Genomic DNA, 16,310 nt, shown 5'->3' with positions numbered 1-16,310 from the left:
TGTGGAGGGAGAGAACACCACTCGACACACGGTGACCTTCGCGACCCCACTGACGAGTGCTCAGCAGCCTTCCCTCTTCACGACTCACCACGTCCCAGAGGACCAAGCTGGTGCGGCGAAGGAGGCGATACGCCAGGCGGGACTCATGATGGAGCAGCTGAAGACCATCCGGGATGCGAGTCAAGCAGCCTATGACGCCAGCTCTGCCCTCCAAAGCAATGTCCAGGTCAGTCGACTGCTGTTTGTTCTGTTGGATACGCTCCCAAAAACTTTTCTTTTCCGGGATTTATATTGGTTACCCACTGGGAGTGTTGAATAAACTCCGTGTTAGCGGGGGCACGCTGAGTGCACCCGCTGGGTGTAGTCCCCAAGGCTAGGGTCGACTGCTGGCAGTCGGCCTTAGGCTTTATAATGTCGATCTTTCTATCAGTCGACTGGTCGACTGGATTTCGCAAACCGGTGGGGGCACGCTGAGTGCACCCACTGGGTGTAGTCCCCGAGACTGTGGTCGACTGCTTGCAGTTGATCACAGTCTTAGATAATGCGTCTCGCACATTTTTTTTTTTTGAGGTCGACTGGTCGACTTTGTCTTCGACAGGATTAGTGGGGGCACGCTGAGTGCACCCACTGGGTGTAGTCCCCGAGACTACGGTCGAATAGTTGTATTCGGCTGTAGTCTTAGAAACGTGTGTTTTTCCCTTTTTCACTCGGAAGTGAATTATTTTTGACGTTTGGTCGATTGGTTCTTTGCAGAACTCCTGTGATCTTGTGGCTCGCTACTCAGAGCTAGAACAGAAACACACTCAAGTCGAGCTGAGCTTGAAGCTGGTTCAGGAGAAGCTGACAAAGGCGAAGGAGGAGACTGAAGGTATGTTTGGTGAGACCTTGACAACTGCTTTTCCTCTTGCTTGTTTCAACATCTGATCATGCTGTGTCTTGCAGGTAAGGTAAAGGAGGCCCAGCAGAAGAAAGACCTTGAGCTAGCTGAGAAGATCAAGCTTGCTGACGAGAAGTTAGCTTCAGTCACCAAGCTTGAATAGGACAATACCAACCTGAAAACTGCTCTTGGGATTGCCAACAAAGAAGTCAGTCGACTGAGAACCGACAAAGCTGCCTTGACCGATCAAGTCAGCAAATTGACTGAGAAGAAGACTGCGCTGGAGGCCTTCCTGAGTGGCTTTGCCAAGAAGCTGTTTCTTATGCTCGAAGGTAAACCTCCATGTTTGGCAAGTATTTCTGACTGTGGCCTCTTCCATTCGACTATCCCCTTGACTTAGTGATCACTCTTGCAGAATTTTGTCAAAACTTTGAAGAAGAAACCAGCCGACTGGAGCCAAACCTTGACCCTGTCAATTCTCCGGTAAATGACGAAGTTGCCATGGATATCTTCCGACTGGAATCTCGCGTTGCATCCGTCGTGGATTATCTCGCAAGGCTGAAGGCCGCCACATCTCGCATCGACTCGACGCTCTGGCCTGAGGAGACACTTCAGAATGACCTTGAGTCATTAATGGCCCGCTTGAACACGATCCCTGGTCGAGTGCAGGAATGGAAGAAGTCCTCAGCTCGGTGTGGTGCAGATGTCGCTCTGTGTCTGGCCCGAGTCCACTGCAAGGATGCACGAGAGGAGAAGCTGGCGGCTCTTCGGGTGGCCAATACCAAGAAGCACGACTTTAGGTCCTTCATGGAGACTTTCCTTGCAGCTGCCACTCGGATCGCCGACGGGATTGACCTTGATGAATTCGTCGCACCTTCCAGCCCTCCACAGGAGGGGTAAAAAACTTCTTATGGCTCGACTCTTTTAAATTTGCCTCGGTATGCCGAGTGGAATTGTATCCGACAAACTTTAACAGGCTTGACGCCTGAGCACTTTTGGTTCCCTTAGACATCGATTCGAACTTGAATTCGGCGTTTGAATATGATTGCCTTCGGCTCAAAATGTCCTTTGCAGGTTCAAAACAAGGTGCCTGTGCTTAGGCGAGCACGAGGCCGCAGCTAAGCCTCCGAGTGGAAGGCTGGCTTACCACTCGGTAGGATTCTGATAAACTTAGGCGAGTGCTTGGACTGCAGCTAAGACCCCGAGTGAGAGGATTGCTCACCACTCGGTAGGATTTTTATAACTTAGGCGAGCACGAGGCTGCAGCTAAGCCTCTGAGTGGAAGGCTGGCTTACCACTCGGTAGGATTTTGATAAACTTAGGCGAGTGCTTGGACTGCAGCTAAGCCCCCGAGTGGGAGGATTGCTCACCACTCGGTAGGATTTTTATAACTTAGGCGAAACGGATTCGCAGCTAAGCCTCCGAGTGAGAGTCTGGCTCACCACTCGACAGGATTTTGATAACTTAGGCGAGCACGAGGCTGCAGCTAAGCCCCCGAGTGTGAGGATTGCTCACCACTCGGTAGGATTTTTATAACTTAGGCGAGTGCTTGGACTGCAGCTAAGCCTCCGAGTGAGAGGATTGCTCACCACTCGGTAGGATTTTGATAAACTTAGGCGAGTGCTTGGACTGCAGCTAAGCCCCCGAGTGTGAGGATTGCTCACCACTCGGTAGGATTTTTATAACTTAGGCGAAACGGATTCGCAGCTAAGCCTCCGAGTGAGAGTCTGGCTCACCACTCGACAGGATTTTGATAACTTAGGCGAAACGGATTCGCAGCTAAGCCTCCGAGTGTGAGGATTGCTCACCACTCGGTAGGATTTTTATAACTTAGGCGAAACGGATTCGCAGCTAAGCCACCCACTGAGGGGGAGTTTTTATGTGGACAAAAAGAAAAAGTGCTGACACAATTATTTCTAAACCCATGAATTACAGAAGCTCTTTATTGCAACTCATCCGAGTGATACAACTTAAGTGTAAAACGGGCGGAGTAGCTCCGCGTTCCAAGCTCGGGGCTCGTCGATATTATGCTCGACGTTGTAAAGACGGTATGCCCCGTTGTGGAGAACCTTGGTGACGATGAAAGGGCCTTCCCAAGAAGGAGCAAGCTTATGTGGTTTGTGCTGATCCACTCGGAGAACCAGATCCCCTTCCTGGAAGGCTCGACCTCTCACATTTCGAGCGTGGAAACGGCGCAGATCTTGTTGGTAGATGGTCGACCGGATCAGAGCCATCTCCCTTTCTTCCTCTAAAAGGTCGACTGCGTCCTGCCGCGCTTGTTCAGCTTCTGCTTCGTCGTAGGTTTCGACTCGAGGAGCATTGTGGAGAAGATCACTTGGCAAGACTGCTTCGGCTCCATAGACCAAGAAGAATGGAGTTCTTCCGGTCGACCGATTGGGCGTGGTCCACAGTCCCCAGAGCACAGATGGAAGTTCATCGACCCAAGCTCCAGCCGCGTGTTTGAGATCACGCATCAGTCGCGGTTTCAGCCCCTTGAGAATCAGTCCATTAGCTCGCTCTGCTTGTCCATTCGACTGCGGATGGGCGACCGACGCGTAGTCGACCCGCGTGCCTTGGGAGTTGCAGAAGGTTCTGAATTCCTCTGAGTCAAAGTTCGACCCATTATCCGTGATGATGCTGTGCGGGACTCCATATCTGAAGACCAGTTCCCTGATGAAGCTAACAGCGGTACCGGTGTCGAGGCTCTTGATCGGTTTAGCTTCGATCCACTTGGTGAACTTGTCGACTGCCACCAGTACATGCGTGAAGCCACTTCGTCCTGTTCTCAAAGGACCGATCATGTCCAGCCCCCAAACTGCAAAAGGCCAGACGAGTGGGATGGTCTTCAAAGCTGACGCAGGCTTGTGCGACATATTCGAGTAGAACTGACATCCTTCGCACTTATCTACTATCTCCTTTGCCATCTCATTCGCCTTGGGCCAGTAAAATCCGGCTCGGTATGCTTTGGCCACGATGGTTCGAGAGGACGCATGATGACCACAGGTTCCCGAGTGAATATCGTTGAGGATGAGTCGACCTTCTTCTGGCGTAATGCACTTCTGTCCGACTCCAGTCGCGCTCTCTCTGTATAATTGTCCTTTGATGACGGTAAAGGCCTTAGATCGACGGACGATCTGTCGAGCCTCTTCCTCGTCCTCCGGAAGTTCTTTCCTCAAGATATATGCAACATATGGAATCGTCCAGTCGGGAATGACTACCAAAACCTCCATGATCAAGTCGACCACCGCTGAGACTTCAACTTCAGTCGGATCTGTGGCACTCTTGGGTTGCGGAGTTTCTTCGGTAAAAGGATCTTCTTTGACTGAAGGAGTGTGTATATGCTCCAAGAACACACCACTCGGAATGGCTTCTCTCTTGGAACCTATCTTTGCTAGATCATCAGCTGCTTGATTCTTCAGTCGGGGTATATGATGGAGCTCCAACCCCTCGAACTTTTTCTCCAGCTTCCTCACTGCACTGCAGTATCCAGTCATGGCTGGGCTTCTTACGTCCCACTCTTTCATCACTTGGTTGACCACTAAATCTGAGTCGCCATAAACCATTAGGCGACGGACGCCGAGTGAAATGGCCATGCGCAACCCATATAGGAGGGCCTCATATTCTGCCTCATTGTTGGAGGAATCAAAGTGAATCTGGAGCACATATCTGAGCTTATCTCCTCTGGGGGAAACCAGGACAACCCCAGCACCGGAACCATTCAACATCTTAGAGCCATCGAAAAACATGGTCCAATGCTCCGAGTGAACTTCAGTCGGCTGTTGCTGTTCGACCCACTCGGCTAGGAAATCTGCTATTGCCTGGGACTTAATGGCTTTCTTTGCCTCAAACTTGATATCAAGGGGAAGAAGTTCAATCGCCCATTTGGCCACTCGACCAGTTGCATCTCTGTTGTGCAAAATCTCTGATAGTGGAGCATCGCTGACGACTGTGATTGAATGGTCAGAGAAATAATGAGCAACCTTCTTCGTGGTCATGTATATTCCATACACAAGCTTCTGATAATGAGGATATCTCTGCTTGGATGGAGTCAAGACTTCAGACAAATAATACACTGGACGCTGAACTTTGAGAGCTTTTCCTTCTTCTTCCCGCTCGACCGTTAGCACAGTACTGACGACTTGTCCTGTGGCTGCGATGTAGAGCAACAGAGGCTCTTTGCTGATTGGAGCAGCAAGCACCGGCTGGGTGGAGAGCAGAGCTTTTAGCACGGCAAACGCTGCATCAGCTTCTGGAGTCCACTCGAACTTGTCAGCCTTCTTCATCAGTCGGTAAAGAGGCAATGCCTTTTCACCGAGTCGCGAGATGAATCGACTTAATGCGGCCAAGCATCCAGTAAGCTTCTGGACATCGTGCACTCGCACAGGGCGTTTCATTCGGAGAATAGTGCCAATCTTTTCTGGGTTGGCGTCGATTCCCCGTTCAGAAACGAGAAAACCGAGTAACTTGCCACCAGGAACTCCAAATGTGCACTTTGACGGATTGAGCTTGATATCATACCTTCTGAGGTTGGCAAATGTTTCGGCAAGGTCAGCGAGCAGGTCGGAACCTTTTCGTGACTTGACAACAATATCATCCATATAAGCTTCCACATTCCGATTGATTTGAGTGAGCAGACACTTCTGAATCATTCGCATAAACGTGGCTCCGGCATTCTTGAGGCCGAACGGCATGGTGATATAGCAGAAGCACCCGAATGGAGTGATGAAAGCTGTTTTTACTTCATCGGGTCCATACAGACGGATCTGGTGGTACCCGGAGTAAGCATCTAAAAAAGACAACCTCTCGCATCCCGCGGTCGAGTCAACAATTTGATCTATGCGAGGGAGAGGAAAGTGATCTTTCGGGCAGGCCCGGTTTATGTGCTTGAAATCAATGCACATTTGGAGCGACTTGTCCTTCTTAGGAACCATGACGACGTTAGCGAGCCACTCGGAGTGGAATATCTCTCGGATAAATCCTGCCGCCAATAGTCGAGCCACTTCTTCACCGATGGCCTTTCTCTTCTGGACGGCGGACCGCCGAAGATGTTCTTTTACTGGCTTTGCAGACTTGTCGACTCTTAGGCGATGCTCAGCCAGTCCCCTGGGAACACCTGGCATGTCAGCGGGCTTCCATGCAAAAATGTCCCAGTTCTCACGGAGGAACTGGATGAGCGCTTCTTCCTATTTTGGGTCGAGTGTTGTGGAGATGCGGGTCGGAGCTGCTTCGGGGTCGGTCGGGTGGATGTGAACAGGCTTCGTCTCACCGGACGACTGGAATGCAGATTCTGTGGCGGGCTTCTTGGATCGCAACAAGTCACTCGGATCTGCGTTTTGCTTGTACTCTTCGAACTCGACCGCTGTCACTTGGGAATCGGCAATTTTGGAGCCCTTCTGAAAGCACTCCTCTGCCTTTTTCCTATCTCCGGTGACAGTGATCACACCCTTGGGACCGGGCATCTTCAATTTGAGGTACACGTAACATGGTCGAGCCATGAATCGTGCATAGGCTGGCCTCCCCAAAATGGCATGATATGCACTTTGAAAATCCACGACCTCAAATGTCAACTTTTCTTTGCGGAAATGCTTTGAATCGCCAAATACTACGTCCAAAGCTATCTGGCCGAGAGATTCAGCCTTCTTCCCTGGTATAACTCCATGGAAGCTCATATTACTCGTGCTCAATCGGGACATCAGAATGCCCATACCTTTCAGCGTGTCTGCATATAACAGATTCAGCCCACTTCCACCGTCCATCAGCACCTTTGTCAGTCGAGTGCCTTCGACAACTGGATCGACCACCAACGCTTGCCTCCCAGGGGTGGCAATATGAGTCGGGTGATCAGATTGGTCGAATGTGATGGGTGTTTGAGACCACTTCAGATAATTTGCCTTCGCTGGAGCAACCATGTTAACCTCTCGGTTAATTACTTTCAGTCGACTTCTGCTTTCCACATCTGCGAAGATCATCAGAGTGGAGTTGATATGCGGGTATCCTCCCTCACTGTCCTCTTTGTCTTCGGCTTTGTCCGACTCCTTCTCCTTGTCCTTAGACTGTTTTCCCTGAAACTGCTGGATCAGGAGTCGACATTGGCGAGTGGTGTGCTTTGGGTAAATGATATTGCCCTCTTCATCTTTCTTCGTGTGAATATGACACGGCATATCCATCACGTCGTTCCCTTCTTTATCCTTCACCTTCTTGGGGTTCCAGGATCCTTTTGGTTTTCCCTTAGACTTTCCTTGAGTCACGGCCAGAGCCTCTCCAGGAGCTGCTGGTTCAGCCTTCCGCTTCTGTTTCCGACTGGAATTCCCTTTTTCCGACTGACTCGGCTTGTGCTTGCCGCTTCGGAGTCGGTCTTCTTCTTCGCCGTTGGCGTACTTGGTAGCAATCTCCATCATACGACTCAAGGTCATGTCACCGGTTCGACCAAATTTCAAGATGAGTTCTCTGTTCTTGACGCCATCTTTGAAGGCGCACACTGCCTGATGATCAGAGACATTTTCCACTGTGTGATGCAAAGTGATCCACCTCTGAATATACTCTCTGAGAGTCTCATTGGTTTTCTGCACGCAGACTTGCAACTCTGTCAATCCCGCTGGTCGCTTGCAAGTCCCTTCGAACGTTCTGACGAACACTCGGGACAGATCTTCCCAAGTGTAGATACTGCTAGGAGGTAATTGGGTCAACCATGCCCTGGCGGAACCTTCCAACATGAGGGGTAAATGTTTCATGGCCACCTCGTCGTTCCCACCACCGATCTGAACTGCCACTCGGTAGTCTTCAAGCCAAGTTTCAGGCTTAGACTCACCAGTGAACTTGCTGACTCCTGTCGCCAACCTGAAATTGGGGGGAATAACAGCGGCTCTGATAGCTCTGCTGAAACATTCAGGGCCAGAAACATGTACTCGACTGCTCGTGGGCACTTCTCTGTCGAGTGCACCACGATGGGCTCTGTTCCGGTCGACCAACCCTTGCACGATAATGGATCGCGCGTCGAAGCCTGGCTCCCTGGGGTCAACTGGAACTCTACGCCCTGTACTGTACTGACGCCTATCATCTGGTTGCCGAGGAGCGTAAGACCCACCCCTCGGAGGGGAATAAGGCACTCGACGCCTATCATCTCGGTCGAGCCTGTCGCCATATTGATCTCGCCGATGCTCATACCCTTCGCGCCGCGGAGGCGATCTGGGGCTGTGAGCCGACTGTACCGTATTCACAGTGACAGATCGACTGTGAATCCTGTTGCGCGACTGAGACACGGCTGAATTCTGATCTCCTGCTGCCCGGAGCAGATCTCTGATCTGCAGCAAACCTCTGCCAGCTTCTGACTGCGAAGGCTGAATGGACTCTGCTATACGGGTCGCTGCTGCTAAATTCTGAATCGGGGTTCGATATACCTGAGTCGGCGGGAAGAGCTGACGTCGACTGGTGTCGGGAACTCGTTGCCGCGCGCGCTCGTCGAGTGCTCGTTGAAGGTTCTCCAGTCGAGTGCGCTCGGCCAAATTGGCCAGGCGCGCCTCCTCCAAGGCGCGAGCCTCGGGGGTTTCTCCTGCGATAGGAATACGCAGGGGATCCTCGTTCCTGCGGCGAAGCTCTTCTCTTTGCAGAGAGTCGAGTGGCTCGGGTTGGTACTCTTCGTAACCTCGAGCAGGGTCGCCGCCGTCGCCTGCTCCACCACCGCGGGCGAAGCCGGGAGGGCTATGAGGCCCGTTGACCATCAGGATTTCCGCCGCTGGATCACTGCTTCCGCATTCGGATGCAGTCTCTCCGGAGCCAGTCGACTGATCGAACAAGCCGTAGAGAGATTCGTTGGGCTCGATTGCCGCAACTTGCGTAGTGGTCGACTGGCGAGCCACCGCGTGACTCACCCATCGCTGAAGCCTCGACCGACCTGAGCGCTTGCGCTGGCGGGAGACCGGGAGGGTGGAAGGAACTGACCGATACTGGGTCGACGGTTGCCGCAAGAGAACGCCGCGGACACATGCGCGGAAATGCGTCGCACCGCGGACGGGGAGCGCATCAACGTCGAGCGGAGCCTCTTGGAGCCACGCGGAGTCGTCGGCGATGAAGGTGAGAGTGCCAAGACGGATCTCTTGGCCCTCGATCAAAACTCCAGCAGACACCATGATGAAAATACTCGGAAGAATCGCAACTTCTCCACAAAATCGCTAAAACACCTGCCCCACGGTGGGCGCCAACTGTCGTGGTTCTAAGCCTGACAGTAGAGTGGGGGGTAGGTATTGAGAGGCAAGGTCCTAGCTATGGAGAGGTTGTAAGCACAAAGGATGTACGAGTTCAGGCCCTTCTCGGAAGAAGTAACAGCCCTACGTCTCGGAGCCCGGAGGCGGTCGAGTGGATTATGAATGTATGGATTACAAGGTGCCGAACCCTTCTGCCTGTGGAGGGGGGTGGCTTATATAGAGTGCGCCAGGACCCCAGCCAGCCCACGTAGGAGAAGGTTTAAGGTGAGTTAAGTCTGGGGCGTTACTGGTAACGCCCCACATAAAGTGCCTTTACTATCATAAAGTCTACTTAATTACAGGCCGTTGCGGTGCAGAGTGCCTCTTGACCTCCTGGTGGTCGAGTGAGTCTTCGTGGTCGAGTCCTTCAGGCCAGTCGAGTGTGTCCTCGTTGGTCGAGTGAGTCCTCGTTGGTCGACTGGAAGGCGACCTCTTCTAGGGATGTCCTAGGGTAAGTTACTTGGGACAGGTCCGTGACCCTACCCTAGGTACATAACCCCATCATCCACGATTACAAACATGATCCTGTCATCGCCGGAGAATTGTTGTAGCCACATAGATTCATCCTTCTAGACGAAAATTTGGTACACTAGGCACTTTGTGCCTACACAGAACTCGATAACAACAACCCGTCGTGGACTGAATTCAAATCCTTCGGTGGTGTACTCCACGTCCAGGGTGACTATGAACCTCTGATGCATGTTGACCTCAGTGCGAACTTCATCTAGTATATCCTTAATGAACTTATCGACGGTTGCTCCACTCGTAGTCACTACGGCCTCAATCAAAGTATCGCAGGGAGCTTTGACAATGTGCACAGATGTCTACACCATTTGAATAACTGGCAGATAGAAAAATGTTTGAGTACAAGAGGACTGAAAGAAAAACTACTACTCAGGATAAGAAGAAATTTGCATGTACGTGTGCAAAACGGATGAGTGCCGGCTGCCGAGGAGGCTTGCGCGGGGAGAGGGAGGCCATGGGGGTGCCAATGAAGAGAACCTACCTTCGATATGTATCAAAGGCAGGTTCACGCATCAGAGGATTTTGTTAAGGCGAATTTGCATGTCATTCACGTATCGGAGGCATGTTTTATTGTTCATTGGCACCCCCATGGCCTCCCTCACACGCAAGCCTCCTCGGCCGCCGGCACTCATCCGCGTCGCACATGCGCAAGCAAGTTCTTCTTATCCTGGTTAGTAGTTGTTCTCTTAGTCCTTCTGTACTCAAACATTTTTCCATCTGTCAGTTCTTCAAATGGTGTAGCCATCTATGCACATGGTCAAAGCCCCCTACGGTACTCTGATTGAGGCCATAGTGACAAGGAGTGGCACAACAATTGATAAGTTCATCAATGAAATACTAGATAAAGTTCGCACCGAGGTCAACACACATCAGAGGTTCATTGTCGGCCTGGACGTGGAGTACTCCAACCGGTACTAAAGGGGGGGCCTTTAGTACCGGTTGGAGCCACCACCCGGTACTAAAGGGGGTCGCTTCCCGCCGCTTGGGCTAGCCAAAACAGACCTTTAGTACCGGTCCTTTAGTACCAGGTGGTGGATCCAACCGGTACTAAAGGTGCATTCTATATATACAACACTTCGAAAAATTTCATTCTCCCCCTCTGTTTCTTCCCGATCGATCGACGCCGCCCCCGTCCTACGCCGGCCCCGTCGCGCGCCGTTGTCGTCGCCGCCCTCATCCCCGTCGCCGCCCCTGTCCCCGTCGCCGCCCCCGTCGCCGTCGCCGCCCTCGTCTCCGTCGCCGCCCCGGGCCCGTCCCCATCGCGCCGTCCCCGCGTCGCCGCCCCGTCACGCCTCGGGCCGTCGCCTCGCCGTCGCCGTCGCCCCGCTGTGAGCTCTCCCCCTGTAACCCCTCTCCGATCCCTCGCCCCCGGTGGCCGCCGCCCCTCCCCGAGCCCATACACACACAAGCATGAACACACACACACGCACATTTCCTTAATTAAGTTAATTAGTATATACGTATTTTGTATGTTTAATTAGTTTAGATTTTTCAGATTATTATTTTTTCACTAGTATATATGTATGAATGCATGTTAGATGGATATAATTAGTGTTTAATTAGTATGGAATTTTTTTATATAATGTTGTTTTTCTGTTTTTAATGGATGTATAGAAGTTGTTTTTCTGTTTTTAGTGTTAGATGCTTAATTAGTATGAAATAGCATATAGAATTTTGACATATGCAATGATAGCATAATTAGTGTTACATTTGCATATAGTATTTGTTGTCAACGATGCCCGGCCCGCATCCTCGCCGTCGACCCGTTCGCGACGACGTCCTGTTTCAGAGGACCCATGTCCGGGAATGGGCTCCGCCAGGCTGGCACTGGGAGGTGCTACCTTCAGGGGCGCGACGCTTGGTGAGGAACCCGGCCCCGGGTCCCGTCGTCGACCCTCATCTCCTTTGGTGGCATTCGCGTGGGCCACTTTCGGGGCGGAGGGAGCCGGCCCTGCCGGAGGTGGTACGTTGTCGTGTCAGGGAGGAGGACGAGCACGTCCATCGCTACATGGCTGCTATGGACGTCAGGTTCTCCAATACCTGGCAGGTTCTTTGGGGAGATCACCCGAGCTATGATCCAGTGATGGTTCCTTCACTTTGGTTGTCCACCGCCTAGATTACTCTTTAGTATTCGATCTTTATTAGCTAGCTAGCTAGCTAGTGATGTATTCGATATATAATATTCGAGATGATTTATTCGAGATTATATATATTATTTGAGACGATGTATTCGAGATTATATCTATTATTCGAGACGATGTATTCGAGATTAAATCTATTATTCGAGACGATGTATTCGAGATTATATCTATTATTCGAGACGATGTATTCGAGATTATATCTATTATTCAAGATTATACTAAATTATTTTATATTTCTTTTGGCATAGTTAAATAAAAGCTATGGCGGACAATACCGACAGAGAGAGAGAGAACAGACCATGTTCGATATCATACGTGGGCCAGATGATGATCAGAATGAAGAAGATTTTAACGGCTCCGAATTTCTAAACAACACCAGAGAGGGTGATATGATATTCGATCGCGACGACCGAGAAGATGAAGTCATGAACTACGACGAAGAACATGTTGATCCTGAAACAACAAACACCGGCGAGGTATATATATTTATATAAGCAGGAATCTGGTGATCATCGCATGTTTTAAATGAGTTGAAGATATATTAACGAATCGATCTTTCTTCTTTCAGCCATCCGGATCGAGCAAATCTTCAGGCAAAAGGACGAAACGAGGCCCGAGCAAAAAGTTGAAGGAGGGTGTAAAGTACAATATCGAGGCATTCAAACCTAATGGCGAACCATTAGCGCCTAAGAAGATTGCGGACAAGTTCGTTCGTCAGTGCGGAGTTCTTGTGAAGGACCAACTCCCGATCTCCCTTCAAGAATGGAGAAAGCCAGCAAATCCACGTCCAGATGTTACTTTTGTCGACGAGAATCAAAAAAATCTGCTTTGGGATACTCTCATGGAACATTTCACCCTACCAGATAATTTCACAGAAGCAGATGTGCGGAAAGTCAAGGACGCTGCTTTTAGGAAGATGGCGGTTGCATTCAAGAACCACAAGAGAATGACGTGGGAGAAGTACGTCAAGGGAGGAAGGAAGACTCCAGTATTCGAGGGGATACTAGAGAATCAAAGTTCTCATTGGGACGATTTCATGAAATTCAAGGATTCAGAATTAGCTAAGGAACGGTCGAGAATAAACAAGAAGAATGCCGAAAAAAAGGATAAGTTCCATAAGCTGGGGCCAGGTGGCTACGCGGTGGCAATGCCTAAGTGGGATAAGTCTGAGAAAGAGATGGAGGATGCAAGTGTCACTCCGGTTACTAAGAGCTGGCCCCCCAGGTGTAGGACTTGGTTCTATGCACATGGGGGGGGGAGTTGGACCCGAAGACAGGCAATGTTTCGACGAAGGCATGTGTGAATGGAGCTGACGATGCACTACTTGTTGCAATAGAAGAGGCTCGATCGGGGGTGTTCCAGCCCAACAGAGAGAACGACGAGCTTATGCGTGCCCTGGGAAATCCTGAACACCCGGGAAGAAGACGAGGCAAGGGCACTCTTCCGTGGTATGAGGGGTTTTCGGACTGGAACGCCGACTACAGAACCCATGCGAGAAAGAAGATTGCGGAGGAGAAGAAGAGGAAGATGAAGGAGGAGCAGAGGAAGCGGGACTATGAACACCTTCAAGGCCTAGAAGCAAGTCAAGCGGAATTGGCAGCTAAATTCCAGCGGCAGCAGGAGCAGATCGACTCACTTAGCCAGCAAAGGGGGTCTCAGCATCTGCAGCAGCTAGCGGATGATCCAGCATTGGATACCACCGCCCCATCCATGCCGAGAAGCAGCGTGGGTTCCGCCCCGGGCGACGCAGTAGTGCTGGATAGATACCCCGTGGATGACATCACGGAGAACACTAACTGCGAGCTACACTTCAAAATGAAGAACATATCCATGAAGGTGGCGGACGCCGTTGCTTTTTCAAATTCCCCCGAGGCAACCTTCCATTGCAACCCGATTCTAGCGGGCTATGCTCGTGTCTTGGTTGATGAGGTGGTGGACCCATATTTGGAGCTACAGCTTGACATTCCTGGAGGTGACGACGAGCACACATTGGGAGAGGCCATACATCGTGTCATCCTATGGAGAAAGGATTGCATCATCTTTCGAAGGCCACCGACACCGCGTCACCCGACTCCTCGTCGAAGTCCGCCACCGAGTCAGCAGACTCTCGCTCCCCCAAGTCCACCAACGCGTGAGGCCACTCCTCCTCCTCCAAGTCCGGCAAAGTGTCAGGCCACTCCTCCTCCAAGTCCGACACAGCGTCAGACGTCCACTCCTCCTCCAAGTCCGGCACAACCTCAGGCCACTGCAAGTCCGGCACAGCTTCAGGCCACTCCTCCTCGTCCAACTCAGCCTCGTCAGCCGTCTCCGCCGCCTCAGCAATCGCAGAAGAGACACGCCGCAGCTATGGTGCGTAGCGGTACGAGTCGAGGTCATAGTACAGGAAGTACAGGCGGAGGCAAGCGATATAAATATGGTCCAAACCTCACTACTCCTCTTCCTGTGAGGGCATACGACAGGACTGAGGAGCAAACCAATGCCATAGTGCAGGCAGAAGTCGACGCCCATTTTGGACCGAAACCGCCACCGCCGCCAAGGGAGAAAGTGCCTGTGGAAGTAGTTGACCACTTCATTCGTATGGCTCAACCACCAGCTCCTAAGCCTATTGACTCAGACTATGAGCGCCACATCAGGAAGTTACATCGATGACGTCTACAGAAGGAGGCGAGCTCGAGCTCAAGCAAACAACAAGCGGCTGTCAAAAAATGCGGGAAACCGTTGCCTAGCTGGGAAAACAGGCGGCGCAATCGATCCCCCCGCTTGTTGTGTCGCCAACAACACGTGACAGTACGTGCGCCCAATATTATTGTGGCCAAACAGTTTACGTTCCCGAGGTGGGCGATGTGGTAATAACCCAGGAGCATATAATGCAGGCTGAAGAACTCAAGATCACTGTTGGACAACTCCTCGAGATCGAGGACATGCCTAGGATTACAGAGGAGGAAATAAAACGGAAATATGTCCGGGGCCAACCTTTGGTCGAGCCAGAAGATGTCAATAAGCTCCCAACGAGAATGTATGAATTGCATCAATGGTACATGGACATTACCAAGAGATCCAATCGAGAGTCCCTCATGGTGGATGTCAAGAAGGATGATTACTACCATGAGAAAGCTGTGGCCGTTGAGTATTCTGAACTGTTTCAGTTATACAATCAAGATGCACTCGAAAAATCTATCGTCAGTTGCTATTGTCTGTAAGTGATTTCTTTCTGTAATTTAAGTCTCAAGCTAGCTGTAGTGATCCTTTTGATCAATCATTACCTGTAATTATCCTCACTATATTCTTTTCTGTGGTATTATGCAGGATGAAGATGTATGAAATGAGAAAAGGTGGACGCTATGGCATTGAGTTCATTGACCCAAACACCGTTAATGAATACACATGGAAAATGAACAAGTATTATGAAAAGCAGGTAGAGGACAGCATGCTAGAGTTCTTGAAGCGCCTCAAATACAATGAAGATATACTACTTCCTTACAACTTCCAGTGAGTCACACTTTCTTGTACTACAAATTTTCTGTTTTTGCCTACTAGCTAGCTACATGTTTTTGCTTACATATGCCCGCTTAATTAAGACATGCAAACGTGTGTGCATGCAGATTTCACTGGATCTTGTGTATCATTAAAGTTGACGCCGGAACAGTTGAAATACTGGACTCGCTACTCAAAGCAAATAGTGACTATAACATCTTGTTTGGGATAGTCAATAGGTAATTTCAATCATTATTAACTATATATCTCGGCCTATTTAGTTCGTCATTTCATGATATGAACTATTTAATAACCCCTTTATTCATTTTCTTTGTCGGCGGGCAGAGCTTGGGCAAGGTTCATCAGCGTCACGGAAGGCGAATGGAAACCAAAGCTGAAATGGTTTCGATCCAAGGTAAGTAATTAAGTAGTACTAGCTAGCTAGCTAGCTGTCATCTCTCTAATTATCATGCTTGATTAATTATTATCTGATCAAATTAAATTCCATTCTCGTAATAAAGGCCCTGAAGCAGGCGCAGGGGACTGATCTGTGTGCATTCTGCGTTTGCGAGAACATTCGCATGATGGCGTCCGAAAGGAGCAGATCTCAAAGACAGGAATGGGTACGCTTGTCAGAATACTATTCACAATTTTTACACCATTATCGATATCTAGTCACACAACTAATACACATGCATATTGATCTCCTTCTTAACAGTTCACAGAGGTGCGGGACAAGCTCCTAGAAACGGAGCGTGTAGAAGCACTTCAAGAGGAAATAGCGGGAGTTTTGCTCGACCAGGTCATAAATCCGAAGGGAGAATACTATTACCCGCTACCGCCCTCATGAACCACTTCCAATTGTCATCGTGCTCCGAAGGCACCAATTAGGCTAATGCCACTGGCTCCGAAGGCAACATGCATATGTAGGAGAAATTGTATATAGCTATACATGTGTGTATGTGTAAATTAATATGGTGGTTTGTGAGACATTGATGATATATATATGATTGGTTCTACTAGAAATTCTCTCTCTCTCTCTCTCTCTCTATA

The sequence above is a fragment of the Triticum aestivum genome, chromosome 1A (assembly GCF_018294505.1).
Source record: "Triticum aestivum cultivar Chinese Spring chromosome 1A, IWGSC CS RefSeq v2.1, whole genome shotgun sequence".
Classification (NCBI taxonomy): Eukaryota; Viridiplantae; Streptophyta; class Magnoliopsida; order Poales; family Poaceae; genus Triticum; species Triticum aestivum.
This window is presented reverse-complemented; position numbering follows the sequence as displayed.